Source organism: Arachis hypogaea, chromosome 4 (genome assembly GCF_003086295.3).
Source record: "Arachis hypogaea cultivar Tifrunner chromosome 4, arahy.Tifrunner.gnm2.J5K5, whole genome shotgun sequence".
In the NCBI taxonomy this organism is placed as follows: domain Eukaryota; kingdom Viridiplantae; phylum Streptophyta; class Magnoliopsida; order Fabales; family Fabaceae; genus Arachis; species Arachis hypogaea.
Window position 1 is genome coordinate 41,450,680 of NC_092039.1, and position 14,871 is coordinate 41,465,550.

At 44.4% G+C, this 14,871-nt stretch overlaps 1 non-coding gene across 1 annotated transcript; it reads left to right on the forward strand.

Annotated features, from left to right (window-relative positions):
• Positions 1-3,239: 3,239 nt before the first annotated feature.
• Positions 3,240-3,347, forward strand: LOC112798693 (small nucleolar RNA R71). Its single transcript, XR_003200292.1, has one exon. It is a non-coding gene; the product is annotated as a small nucleolar RNA R71 (small nucleolar RNA).
• Positions 3,348-14,871: the final 11,524 nt, after the last annotated feature.

Genomic DNA, 14,871 nt, shown 5'->3' on the forward strand with positions numbered 1-14,871 from the left:
TTGTCTTGTCTAACTGCATTTGCATAGAACTCTCTTACTAGAGTTGCATTCACCCTTGTGATCGGATCGGTGAGGAGCTCCCATTGGCGTTGTTTCACCTTCTTTGTGATTTCTGGACACTTGGCTTTTGTGACTTGAAAGCCTAGTTCATAAATGATTTATTTCTTAGCCATCCACCCATACTAGAGTGCATGATGAAAGGTTCTAAATCGCCCTTCATCAAAAGGAAGATGCTCTATGGGTTCCTTCCCCTTTTGTCTCTTAGAGCTTGATGATGCCATGCAAGATTGTTAATGTGTTGGCTATTCTCAAGATGGCTAGGAGGGTGTATGTGAAGCCTTTGGTGGAGGATGATGTGTCTATGCCCGAAAGAAGGGAGTGGGAAGGGTGAGAATTTGAAGTGTGTACGGAGAGGTTGTGTGAAGGGGTTTATATAGAAAGATGGCAATTGATTGAAGAGTGTGGATTGATGGTGTTGTTTTGGGATTGAATGAGCACAAGGATCACCTTCGTTTATTGGGGTCTTGGTTCGGTCTTCAAAATTATCCACTCCCAATGTTGCATGGCAACACTTCCAAGGACATTCCCCATGAAGACAAGTGTGAAATTCCCTTGGTGTAGTGGCCGAATATCCCTCCTTCAATTGTCCTATCAAGTACCATCAATGTCCTTTTTGATTCCCTATATACGAAAAAAAAGTGCAATCGGTTATTTGAAATTTTTGGTGGGAAACCTTAAAGTGTGAACTAGTAAAAAAAAATTCTTTTTCTTTTGTTTTTACATGACTAAATGCTTTCCATGAATGCAAATCAATCAACCATTAAGCTTTCCATGCATGCACGTTGGTACACCAAACTTGTTTGTGATCACATGGTGCAACAAATTTGGGGAATAAATTTTCCTCATACGGTGTGTTGAAACCACACTTGGTGTGCTTTGAACACCAAACTTATCATGTACTATACGTTGCATGTAGATGGGATTTATATTAGTTGTCAAAATTGATTTAGAAGTCCATGGAATTTGCCTTATTACTATTATTAGATATTTAAGAGCGAGGGTATAGAACATGGGTTGCCTCCCACGAAGCGCTTCTTTAGCGTCATTAGCTTGACGTTTGGTCCTTGTCAAGGTGGCTGATAGTGCTTGAAGTCTTCTCCTCTTGCAGTGAACCTATGTCCATTGGCTTTGTTGACAAGCTCCACATGCTCTAAGGACAAGATTTTGTTGATGGTGTACACTGGAGGCAACTGAGATGGAATAGTGGGGAGGTGAGCTGGTATAGATGGAAAGTATGTAGAGATCACTTCATCACTTGGCGAGAAATTTTCTGTAGGAATTTTTGTTATTTCTCCATCCCCTTGGAACTTTCTTCTTTGTATCTCTTGATGCTCGCTTGCTTTCTATAGATTCTTTCTCTAAGGGATTCTTGTTGTTGACTCTGCATGACTCTGGTGGTTCTGATTCCCTTTTGATCACCTTTGAATGTGGTTCTTCCTGAATATGTGGCTTTCCAACCCATGGGATTTCCAGTTGTGTTGTTTGTGCTTCACTGCTTGTTTCTTGTATCAGTGCTTCATTCTGCTCTTCTCTTGGTTCTTTGTTTTCTTGACTTGCTTCTTGTGAGAGGTTGAAAACATTGAAAGTGAGCTGCTCATCATGTATTCTCAGTACTAGCTCTCCTCGCTCTACATCTATGAGTGCTCTGGCTGTGGCTAGGAATGGTCTTCCCAGAATGATGGGATAAATAGGATTCTCATCCATTTCCAGAACAACAAAATCTGTGGAAAGATAGTAGCTCCCAACCTTCACCAGCACATTTTCAACCACTCCTATTGCTTGTTTTTGAGTTTTGTCAGCCAATCTGATAATTACATCAGTAGGAGTTAGTTCATTGAATTGGAGCTTCTTCATGAGGGAGAGAGGCATTAAGTTGATGCTTGCTCCCAAGTCACAAAGCCCTTTGTCAATCATTGTTTCTCCTATGGCACAAGGAATGTGGAAACTCCCTGGATCCTCCTTCTTTGTGGGTGGCCCTGGTTGAATGAGAGCACTGCAATCACTGTTCATCTTTATTGTTTGTCCACCCTTCAATGGACTTTTTCTGGCTAGTAGCTCCTTTATATACTTGATGTAGAAAGGAATTTGCTAGAGGCTTTAATAAATAGTATATTTACATCAAGAGATGCAAACATATCAAGGAACCTTGAATACATTCTCCCTGCTACACCACCTTTAAGCCTGTAGGGAAAAGGTGCATATGGGTTCAATACCTCCTTCTTTTTCAGCTCTTCCTTGGATGTAGGTCGGGGTGTATAGCTTTCTTCCTTCTGGCTTTCCTTTTGATTATTTTGGAGGTGTTCTACTCCATTCATACTCTCCTCATCACTTGTGGTTATCATTTTGCATTCTTCCCATCTCACTTTCTTTGTCTCTCCTCTTGGATTCTTCTCTGTATCACTGGGGAATCCATCAGTGGGTTTGGGAATTTGTTGAGATAGATACCCTACTTGGGACTCCAATCTTTTGATATTTTCTCCTTGGTTCTTAATATTGGCTCGCACTTCTTCCTTAAACACTTTGTTGTCTTGGACTTCTCTGCATAAGTCTTCAAGTAGAGCCTCAATCTTGGAGAGCCTATCCTCGATTATTGATGATGGGTTGAGATTAGGTGGTTGAGAAGGGTAGTTGGATGGATGTTGGTAGGATCTCTGTGAGGTGTGTTGATGAGTTGCATTGTTGTTGGAATTGAGGTTGTGGCATCTCTGATCTTGCCCTTGGTCATTTTGGTTTCCCCATCCAAAGTTAGGGTGATTTCTCCATCCAGAGTTGTAAGTTTTGGAGTATGGATCATGGACTTGTCTAGGTGAGTTTCCAACATAGTTGGCTTGCTCCCAGTCACCTTTTTCTCCTATGTTCGCTCCTTCTTGAGCTGACGATGAAGTGATGGCTACTGCAACTTGGTTTTCCTCCACCTTCTTGGTAAGATCTGCTAGCTGCTTGATGATCATCTTATTTTGAGCTAATAATGCATCCATGTGGTTCAGCTTCATTACTCCTCTGGTGTTACTTTTTTCGGAGGCATAGAAGTAGTCATTCTCAGCAACTGTTTTGATGACATCTATAGCTTCTTCAATAGTTTTCTTCTTGTTTAGAAATTTTCCTGATGAATGATCCACAGCCTTCTTTGACTCATAGGAAAGACCTTCATAGAAGATGTGAAGTTGAACCCATTCATTAAACATATCTGGTGGGCATCTTCTTGTTAAGTCTTTGAACCTCTCCCATGCTTCATAGAGAGTCTTACCATCTTGTTGCCTGAAAGTTTGCACCTCAGCTCTCAGCCTGTTGATCCTTTGAGGAGGGTAAAATCTTGCCAAAAATTTGTTCACCACATCTTCCCAATTTGTTAAGCTCTCCTTTAGGAAGGATTCAAGCCATTTGGATGCCTTGTCCCTGAGTGAAAAAGGGAACAAGAGCAGCCTATAGACATCTGGATGGACTCCATTAGACTTCACAGTGTCACAAATTCTCAGGAAGGTGGTTAGATGTTGATTAGGGTCTTCTTGAGCACTTCCTCCAGATGAACAATTGTTCTGAACAAGGGTGATGAGCTGGGGTTTTAGTTCGAAATTGTTGGCATGTATGGTGGGCTTCTGAATGCTACTTCCACAGTTTCCTTGATTAGGATTGATATAGGAGCCTAGAACTCTCCTTTCTTGCCCAGCACGATTTGCATGGCCTTCTCTAGCATGGTTGTGAGCTTCTTCTTCATGATTGTTCTCCAAATTCTCTTCCATATTAGGTTCAACGTACTCTTCCTCTTCTTTCTCAGCACCAATAATTATTTTCCCTCTAGCTTCCCTTTTTAATCTCCAAAGGGTCCTTTCAGGTTCTGAATCGAAGGATGTTGAAACTCCTTCTCTTTTCCCTGTTATACAACAGACAGATTGCACAACAGAAGATAAAATGAAAAAACTATTCTTGTTAGAGTAATTGTTAGTGTGAGTGATGCAAATTATCAAACAGTTAGTGGGTTAGTGAGCAGAATTGTAATCAACAAAGAAAGAATGAATGAAAAACAAAGAGGGTGCAGGGTATCTATCTCAACAAATTCCCAATTTTTCTGTTCCTCAATTTTTTATGCTTTATGTTTGACTATGTTTGTGTCTTCATTACATGATCATTAGTGTCTAGTGTCTATGTCTTAAAGCTATGAATAATTCCATGAATCCTTCACCTTTCTTAAATGAAAAAAGTTCCTAATTACAAAAGAACAAGAAGTACATGAATTTCAAATTTTATCTTGAGATTAGTTTAATTATTTTGATGTGGTGGCAATACTTTTTATTTTTCTGAATGAATGCTTGAACAATGCATGTTTTTTATAGTGAAGTTTATAACTGTTAAAATTATTGGCTCTTGAAAGAATGATGAACAAAGAGAAATTTTGTTGATAATCTAAAAAATCATGAAATTGATTCTTGAAGCAAGAAAAAGCAGTGAAAAAGAAAAAGTGGTAAAAAAAATAAAGAAAAAGAAAGAAAAAGAAAAAGCAAGCATAAAAAGCCAATAGCCCTTCAAACAAAAAGGCAAGGGTAAGAGGGATCCAAGGCTTTGAGCATTAATGGATAGGAGGGCCCAAAGGAATAAGATCCTTGCCTAAGCGGCTAAATCAAGCTGTCCCTAGCCATGTGCTTGTGTCATGAAGGTCCAAGTGAAAAGCTTGAGACTGAGTGGTTAAAGTCGTGATCCAAAGCATAAAGAGTGTGCTTAAGAACTCTGGACACCTTTAACTGGGGACTTTAGCAAAGATGAGTCACAATCTGAAAAGGTTCACCCAGTTATGTGTTTGTGGCATTTATGTATCCGGTGAAAAACAAAGTGCTTAGGGTCACAGCCAAGACTCATAAAGTAGCTGTGTTCAAGGATCAATGTACTGAACTAGGAGAATCAATAACACTATCTAAAATTCTGAGTTCCTATAGATGCCAATCATTCTGAATTTCAAAGGATAAAGTGAGATGCCAAAACTATTCAGAAGCAAAAAGCTACTAACCTCGCTCATCTAATTGGGACTAAGTTTCATTGATATTGTGAGATTCATTATATATTCTCTTCTTTTTATCCTATTCTATTTTTAGTTGCTTGGGGATAAGCAACAATTTAAGTTTGGTGTTGTGATGAGTGGATAATTTATACACTTTTTGGCATTTTTTGGTAGTTTTTAGTGTGATTTAGTTAGTTTTTAGTATATAATTATTAGTTTTTATGCAAAAATCACATTTCTGGACTTTACTATGAGTTTATGTGTTTTTTCTGGGATTTCAGGTATTTTCTGGCTGAAATTGAGGGACCTGAGCAAAAATCTGATTCAGAGGCTGAAAAAGGACTGCAGATGCTGTTGGATTCTGACCTCCTTGCACTCGAAGTGGATTTTCTGGAGCTACAAAAGCCCAATTGGCACGCTCTCAATTGCGTTGGAAATTAGATATCTTGGGCTTTCTAGCAATGTATAATAGATCATAGTTTGCCCAAGATTTTATGGCCCAAAATGGCGTTCCATGTCAGCATAAAAATTCTGGCGTAAAATGCCCAAACTGGCACCAGAATTGGAGTTAAACGCCCAAAATGGCACCAAAGCTGGCGTTTAACTCCAAGAAAAGCCTATGCACGTGAAAGCTTCAATGCTCAACCCAAGCACACACCAAGTGGGCCCCAGAAGTGGATTTCTGCATCATTTACTTATTTATGTAAACCCTAGGTTACTAGTTCACTATAACTAGGACCTTTTACTATTGTATTTTCATCCTGGGATGATCCTTTGATCATCTTTGATCTTGGGATAAGGTCTTGAACCCTTTTTTGTTTGTTTCATGCTATTTGGGAATGGCCATACCTAGAACTTGTTCTTATGTATTTTAAGCGGTGGAGTTTCTACATATTATAGTTTAAGGTGTGAAGCTCTGCTGTTCCTCATGAATTAATGCAATTACTACTATTTTCCATTCAATTCAAGCTTATTCTTATTCTAAGTTATTCACTCGTACTTCAATCAAATGGATGTGATGATCCGTGACACTCATCATCATCCTCCCTTATGAATGCGTGCCTTACAACCACCTCCGTTTTATCTGCGAGAGCTTGAGTGTGTATCTCTTGGCCTCCTGGTTCACGACACATGGTTGCCTCTCCTGACAACAGAGCTTCCATTCTGTGCGATTAGAGTCTTTGTGGTATAAGCTAGAACCAATTGGCAGCATTCTTGAGATCCAAAAAGTCTAAACCTTGTCTGTGATATTCTGAGTAGGATATGGGATGGGATGACTGTGACGAGCTTCAAACTCGCGAGTATGGGGCGCAGTGACAGTGCGCAAAAAGATCAATGGATCTTATTCCGACACGATCGAGAACTGACAGCTGATTAGCCATGCGGGAAACCATATAAGACCATTTTCATTGAGATGATGGATGGTAGCTGTTCATACCCTGACCGAGCTCCCCCAACTCGGAAGTCCATAGAAAGGTCCGACCTCGTCCCAAGGCCCACGCCTGAGGTCGGACCTCGGACAAATAAGCTAAGAAGGCCCATCAGAAGGAACGAAGCCCAAAACCTAAAGGCCGAAAAGGCCTAAGGAAAGGCGGTTCCACAAAGATAGGGATAAAGCTCCCAAAAGATAAGATAAGATAAGAATATCTTATCCAGGGAGGATCACGACCAACTACTATAAATACACTGGAGCACCCAGGTATAACTCATACTCTAATTCTACTCGATATCTGCTTGGACCGATGCTAACTTAAGCATCGGAGTGTCATTGCAGGTACAACCACCAGCCGCTCGGCACATCAAGCTCGGGTCACAGCACCCTCACCCCGGGTCTTGCCAGACGACCGAGCTACACGTTTCAGGTAACCCTCGGAACATTGGCGCCGTTGCCGGGGACCTGGAAGTCATCCCTTCGCCATGGCGGACGACCCTCCCAACAATAACCACGCTATATCAGAACAAGAAGAGGAAGTTGACACCGGCGAACGACCGGATAGCCATCTATCACCACGCACTCCAGGAGGAAACAAACAGAATCGCCCAAAGACATCACTCCCAAACAAAGATCCACCAAATCCCGAGAAGGAAAAGAACTCGGAAATTCTAGAAACAGTTCGGGCACAGCAAAACCGGCTGAAACAACTCGAAGAGGACATAAAGAAGCAGAAAGAAACTGAACAAGATCTGAGAAGGGAAGCTCGCAAGCGCAGAGAATTAGAAGAAAAATTGCGGAGAATAGAGGCCAACCTGAAAGACCGGACGAAACGCAGCACCACCCCCGAAAACGATCATGATCCCTTCACACAAGAGATCATGAAGGAGAAAGTACCGCGAAACTTCAAACCGCCCGATATGGATCTCTACGACGGCACCACCGATCCAAGCCACCACCTCAGCAACTTCAGAAGCAGAATGTACCTGGTCGACGCCTCCGACGCGATTAGGTGCAAAGCCTTCCCCACCACTCTCACCAAGTCGGCCATGAAGTGGTTTGACAACCTGCCACCAGGATCAATCTCCAGCTTCGAAGACTTAACCAAAAAATTCCTAACAAGGTTCTCTATTCAAAAGGACAAAGCCAAACATGCCCCCAATCTACTCGGGATCAAACAGGGTAACCAAGAAACTCTCCGAGAATACATGGAGCGATTCAACAGAGCCTGCCTGGACATACAACACCTGCCCACTGAAGCAGCCATCATGGGACTAGCAAACGGCCTAAAGGAGGGACCGTTTAGCCAATCCCTAGCCAAGCGATACCCGACCTCCATATACGAGGTGCAGGAGCGAGCAGAAAAATATATCAACATGGAGGAAACCTCCCAGTTAAGAGACTCTTCTAGGAAGGAATCAACCTACCCCCTCCGAGATCGAGATCGGGAGCAGAGGAAGAAAGAAGAAACCAACTCGGACAAGCCACGTAAATATCACAGTTACACCCCCCTCCGAGTCTCCTTGGTAGACATCTACAGAGAAGTATGCCACACCGAAAAGATCCCACCACCTCGACCGCTAAAACATAAAAGAGCGGGGAGAGATCGGTCCGAATACTGCGAATATCACAAGCTCTACGGTCATTCTACTAATGACTGCCACGATCTAAAGAACGTTATAGAAAAGCTGGCCAGAGAAGGAAAACTCGACAGATACATAGCAGAAAAAGGAGAAGAAACCAGAAAAAGAAGGCGGGGAGATAACGAGGATCGGGCCGAACAAACCCCACGAACCCCTGAAAGACACGTGCACATGATAAATGGAGGTTTTGCAAGCGGAGGAACGTCCAGATCCTCGCGAAAAAGACACCTCAAAGAAGTCTATCATGTCCGAGAAGACAGTCCCCTGCCCGAGTTGCCTACCATCTCATTTACCCGAGAAGATGCTCAAGGGATAATACCCAGGCACGACGATCCAATGGTGGTCACCATTATCCTAGCAAACGCCAACCTACATCGAACCCTGATTGACCAGGGAAGCTCAGCAGATATCCTGTTCAAAGCGGCCTTCGACAAGCTCGGACTTGAAGAAAAAGAGCTAAAGGCCTATCCCACCGACCTATTTGGACTAGGGGACACCCCGATCCATCCCTTAGGATACATATCGCTACACACTACCTTTGGAAGAGGCGAGCAATCTAAAACATTAAGCATCGACTACATTATAGTCGACGTTACCTCAGCATACAACGCCCTCATTGGGCGACCAACCCTAAACAGACTAGCAGCTGTAGTCTCGACCCCACGCCTCTGTATGAAGTTCCCTACCGCAAAAGGAATCGCTACCCTAAAAGGCGACCAAAAACTGGCGCGGCGATGCTATAACGAAAGCTTGAGCTTAAAGGGAAAGGAGATCAACACAATAGAACTCGGGCGAGTTCAAGTCCGAGAAGACCTTCGGCCACAACCAGAGGGAGAAACCGAAAGAATCCAGATCGGGAACACACCTGAAAAGATAACAAACATAGGAGCAAACCTCGAAACAGGCCTAAAGGAGGAACTCATAACCCTCTTAAGGGAGAATTCCGACCTCTTCGCCTGGAAAGCCTCCGACATGCCAGGCATAAGCCCCGACCTAATGTGCCACAAGCTATCAGTGTACCCGGGATCCCGACCTGTCCAACAGCGACGCAGGAAGCTCGGGCCCGAACGCATGCAAGCAATAGAAGAACAAGTACAAGCACTACTAGATGCAGGGTTCATTAGGGAAGTAAAATACCCCCTACGGCTCGCAAACGTGGTCCTGGTAAAAAAGCCCAATGGAAAATGGAGGATGTGCGTCAACTACACGGATCTCAACAAAGCCTGCCCCAAAGACCCATATCCACTACCAAACATCGACGCCTTAGTCGACGCAGCCTCAGGCTACAGATATCTCTCCTTCATGGATGCATACTCGGGATACAACCAAATCCCGATGTACGGACCCGACCAAGAAAAAACCTCGTTCATAACCCCAAGGGCAAACTACTGCTACGTAGTAATGCCCTTCGGGCTGAAGAACGCAGGGGCAACCTACCAGAGGCTAATGAATAAAGTGTTCTCAGAGCACATCGGACTACAGCTAGAGGTGTATGTCGACGACATGCTGGTAAAAACACGAGAAGACAGAAACTTGGTGGCCGACCTCACCAGTGTCTTCGACACTCTCAGGAAACACAACATGAGACTTAACCCGACAAAGTGCACCTTCGCCGCAGAAGCCGGAAAGTTCTTAGGCTTCATGCTGACTCAAAGAGGCATCGAAGCAAACCCGGATAAATGCCAAGCAATACTCAATATGAAGAGCCCGACGTGTGTCAAAGAAGTACAACAACTGAATGGAAGGCTAGCCGCCCTATCAAGATTCTTGGCAGGATCAGCGATAAAATCACTACCTCTCTACTCACTCCTAAAGAAAGGGAAACCCTTCGCGTGGACCCCGGAGTGCGAAAACGCCTTCCAAAAATTCAAGGAATTCCTCGGGCAGCCACCAATCCTAACCCGACCTTTAAAAGGGGAAGAGCTCGTACTATACCTCTCGGTCGGACATCGAGCAGTCGCTTCAGCATTAATACGAGAAAATGACCAAGGACAACACCCCATATACTTTGTAAGCAAAGCACTACAAGGGGCCGAGTTAAACTATCAGAAAATAGAAAAATTCGCCTACGCCCTAGTGTTCACAGCTCGGAGGCTCCGTCCCTACTTTCAGGCCCACACCATCAAAGTCCGGACAAACCAACCCATGAGACACATCCTGCAAAAAACAGACATGGCAGGACGAATCCTACAATGGGCGGTGGAGCTGTCCGAGTTCGACCTTCACTATGAAGCTCGGACTGCCATAAAATCCCAGTATCTAGCCGACTTCATCGCAGAATACACTGAGACCCCTGGAACCCCACTCTCATGGAACCTGTATGTCGACGGGTCCTCAAACAAAACAGGAAGCGGAGCCGGGGTTATACTTGAAAGCGACCAAGGAACGCGGATAGAAGTATCCCTAAAGTTCGAGTTCCAGGCTTCGAACAACCAGGCCGAATACGAGGCCCTACTAGCAGGACTAAAGCTAGCCGAAGAGGTCGGAGCCCAGAGAATCACAATCTTCAGCGACTCCCAGGTCATCACATCACAAGTAAATGGAAGTTACCAGGCCAAAGACCCAACTATGAAAAAATACCTGGACCAAACACAGGCACAGTTACGCCACTTCCCAGAAATACAAATCCAGCACATACCTCGGGAGCAAAATGCCCGGGCAGACGCCCTCTCAAAGCTTGCTAGCACCAAGCCTGGAGGCAACAACAGAAGTCTCCTACAAGAAACCTTACAATCTCCCTCCGTATTAAGAGAGGAAGAAATACTAAATATATCCAACCAACAACAAGGATGGATGACCCCCATACTCAACTACCTGAAGTCGGGAACTCTCCCCGCCGAAAGAAAAGAAGCTAAAAGGCTTACAAAGGACGCCCAGAATTATACATTAATTCACAACGTATTATACAGAAGAGGATTCTCAAATCCCCTCCTTAGATGCGTTTCGACCTCAGAAACAAAAAGCGTCCTCGAAGAAGTCCACGAAGGCATGTGTGGGAACCATCTCGGAGCTCGGGCACTATCCAAAAAAGTAGTCAGAGCCGGGTTCTACTGGCCGACCTTGCAAAGAGACGCAACGGAGTTTGTGAAAATATGCCCCCCTGCCAAAAACACGCCAATTTTCACAAGGCACCGCCCGAAGACCTCATCAGCATCACTGCGCCATGGCCCTTCGCAAAATGGGGACTCGACCTACTCGGCCCGTTTCCACAAGGACCGGGGCAAGTCAAATACCTCATAGTAGGGGTCGACTACTTCACAAAGTGGATCGAAGCTGAACCCTTAGCCACTATTACGGCTCAGAAAAGCCGTAGATTCCTATACAAAAACATTGTCACGAGGTTTGGAGTCCCCTACTCCATCACAACAGACAATGGAACACAGTTCACGGACACAAGTTTTCAGAACTTGGTGGCCGAACTAAAAATCAAACAGCAATTCACATCGGTCGAGCACCCACAAGCCAATGGACAAGCAGAGGCTGCAAATAAAATCATCTTGGCCGGGTTAAAACGAAGACTCCAAGAGGCCAAAGGGGCATGGGCCGAAGAACTCCCCCAGGTACTATGGGCATATCGGACAACCCCGCACTCTACAACGGGAGAATCCCCATTCCGACTAGCCTACGGGATGGAAGCAATGATTCCTATCGAAATAGATGAAGGGTCGCCCAGAGTCATCTTCTACAACGAAGGAGGCAACCCACAGGCACAAAGGGAAGAACTCGACCTCCTCCCCGAGGTCCGAGAAAGAGCCCGAATCCGAGAAGAAGCCTTAAAACGGCGAACGGCCCTCAGATACAATCAAAAAGTAATAAAGCGAAGTTTCTCCATTCACGACCTGATTCTAATCCGAAATGACATCGGAACACAAAAGTCGGGAGAAGGAAAGCTAGCCGCAAATTGGAAAGGACCCTACAAGGTAACAGAAGTCTTAGGGACAGGCTACTACAAAATATCCGATCTAGAAGGCAATGAGCTGCCCAGGGCCTGGCACGCCTGTAATCTAAGACGGTACTACAGCTAGAAAAACCTAACCCGAGGTGTACTCTTTTTCCCTACAAGGGTTTTTTAATGAGACACCCGGCTAAGTAAGATACCCGACCTAGTCAAAGGGTAAACAGTTTGTAAATGTTCGTTCTTTTTTAATACTAATCAAATTTCTCTATTTTCTCTTCCTCATGATGAAGCGAATCCTAGAAAGTACCCCACCAAGGCGCATTAATTTATGCTCGGCAAAACGCAAAAAATCATTTGCCAAGAGACCATACAAGGTCGGCAAAGATGAAGCGACGAGGTTCAAATTAATGTGAGAAGTTATAAAGTAACTCTGAAATGGCTCGAAAAGCCAAATGAAAAAGAGGTTACAAAAATAACTTAAAAAGGCCGCCCAAACGACGAAGTCGGACCCAACAAAGGAAAAGTTATAAAGTAACTCTGAAATGGCTCGAAAAAGCCAAATAAAAGAGATTGCAGAAATAACTCAAAAGGGCCGACCAACGACAAAATCGGACCTAACAAAAAGGAGGTACTCGAGCACCCGATGTCCGAGAAAAAGCTCGGACCCAAGAAAGAAGCCTCAAAACGGCAAGAACCAAGATTTCGAAAAACGCTTACTAAAAAGTTGCTTTACAAAAGCAACTAAAAAGTACAAGCGAAAAGAACGAAATCAGAAGAAGTTTCAAAACGCTAGCTAAAAAGTTGTTATCCGAAAACAACTAAAAAGCACAAAAGCGGAAACAAAAAGTCAAAACGCTAGCTAAAAAGTTGTTACCCGAAAACAACTAAAAAGCACAAAAGCGAAAGAACGAAATCGAAGGAAAACGCTGGCTAAAAAGTTGTTACCCGAAAACAACTAAAAAGCACAAAAGCGGAAACAAAAGGTCAAAACGCTGGCTAAAAAGTTGTTACCCGAAAACAACTAAAAAGCACAAAAGCGGAAACAAAAGGTCAAAACGCTGGCTAAAAGTTGCTTTACAAAAGCAAACTAAAAAGTACAAGCGCAAGAACGAAACCAAAAGAAGTCTCAAAACGCTAGCTAAAAAAGTTGTTATTCAAAAAACAACTAAAAAGCATAAAAGCGGGACAAAAAGTCAAAACGCGAACACCACATAAATAAAGCTAAAAAGTTACTACAAGTAGCTAAAAAGCAAAAAGGTGTCCAAAAGCGTTCACAGTAACCATCCAAAAACAAAAGAGCCCAAAGGTCGGGCAAAACACCAAAAATTACAGAGGGTCAAGGTCCTTTCCGGACTCCACATCAACAGAAGGCTGCGGGGCAAACATAGAAATCGGGACTGCATCGACAGCAACGTCACCCGGGTTTGAAACCCCCACGCCAGATCCATCCCCGGCCAAAGAGGAAGTCGGGTTCTCAACAGGAACTTCGAGGTCGGACGCCGGAACCTCATCCTCGTTTGGAGCAGGAACAATCTTTCCCTCCACAACGACGTTATCCGTACTGAACAAGCTCAGATCTAGGTCGGGAGCAAGAACCCGGACCTGAGCCTTCAGATTTTCAAACATGGCATCCATACCCTTGGCCACGTGACCTTCCAGCTCATAAAATTTGTCCTGCGCAGATTGCAGCTCCTCCTTTGTCTCCACAAGCTCGGCATATAGCCGAGTATAATTCTCTGTAGCCGCCTTCGCCATCTCCTCAGATGTCTTCGCTGACGCCACAGCCGCAGTAGCCCTAGCTTTCTCTTTCTCCAAAGAGGCCTCCAGCTCAGTAATCCTGGCAGCCTTCAGTTGACTAATCTTATCAAGCTCGGACTGAGCCTTCTCAAGTCGGGAGCTGGTCGCACCAATGGGGGACTTCTTGAACTCCCGGGCAATAGCGGCATGAAGACTGGCCATCCGGACACAGCTCCGCGCCATATACTGAAAATGATGCTCCATAGACGCATCATCAGTAGAAATAAAGGTCTGAGGAAGGATATGCTGCTCAATCCAACCTAGAGCATCAAAGTCCTTATCATTGAAACTGGCAAGCTCCTGAGAGGTCTTCTGCTTCTTAAGAGGAGGACCCGAGAACGGAGGAGGAGAAGAAGTAGCAGAGGTCGGAGGATCCTGGCTTACAGCTCGGAACTGAGGAGTCGGAATAGTCTTCGACCGAGTCTGAACACCCACGGTAGTCTTCTGCGGAGAGGATCGGACAGAAGCATCCCCGGCCTCGAGATTTCGAGCAGCCACCGACTTCTTCGTCCGACGAAGAAATTTCATGGAATCCGCCTGAGAAGACATCTCTGCAAGAAATAAAAGGGATTACCACAACAGAAATTCCACCAAAAATAAAGCAAAACACAAAGGAAAGGTCGGAATCTCAAAGAGGTCGGGAACTACCTAACTCGGAACGGAGAAGGCTTGGATCTCCCAACATTTTCTTCGTGTCCAAGTGAGGTGCCCGACCCCATAAACTGCTTACCACACCCACAAAAGCCTGCTCCACCTCATCTAGACTCTCAAACGTATACTTAACAGACACTACATTCTCCTGCCAACAAAGAGGAAAAGAAGGCTCCCCACTCTCATCTAGAAAGAAAGGTCGGACGTCCCCAGTAGCCCGGACCTTGAAGTAATAGTTCTTAAAATCGTGAAAAGACTCATCATACAGGGTACAGAACTTCCTCCCCTGGTTTGCCCTAAAAGAGACCCAAGACACCTTCCCCCCACCCGAACCCGGCTTCATCAACACAAACAAATAAGAAAAAAGAGAAATAGAGGGAGGGACACCCAAAAACTGGCA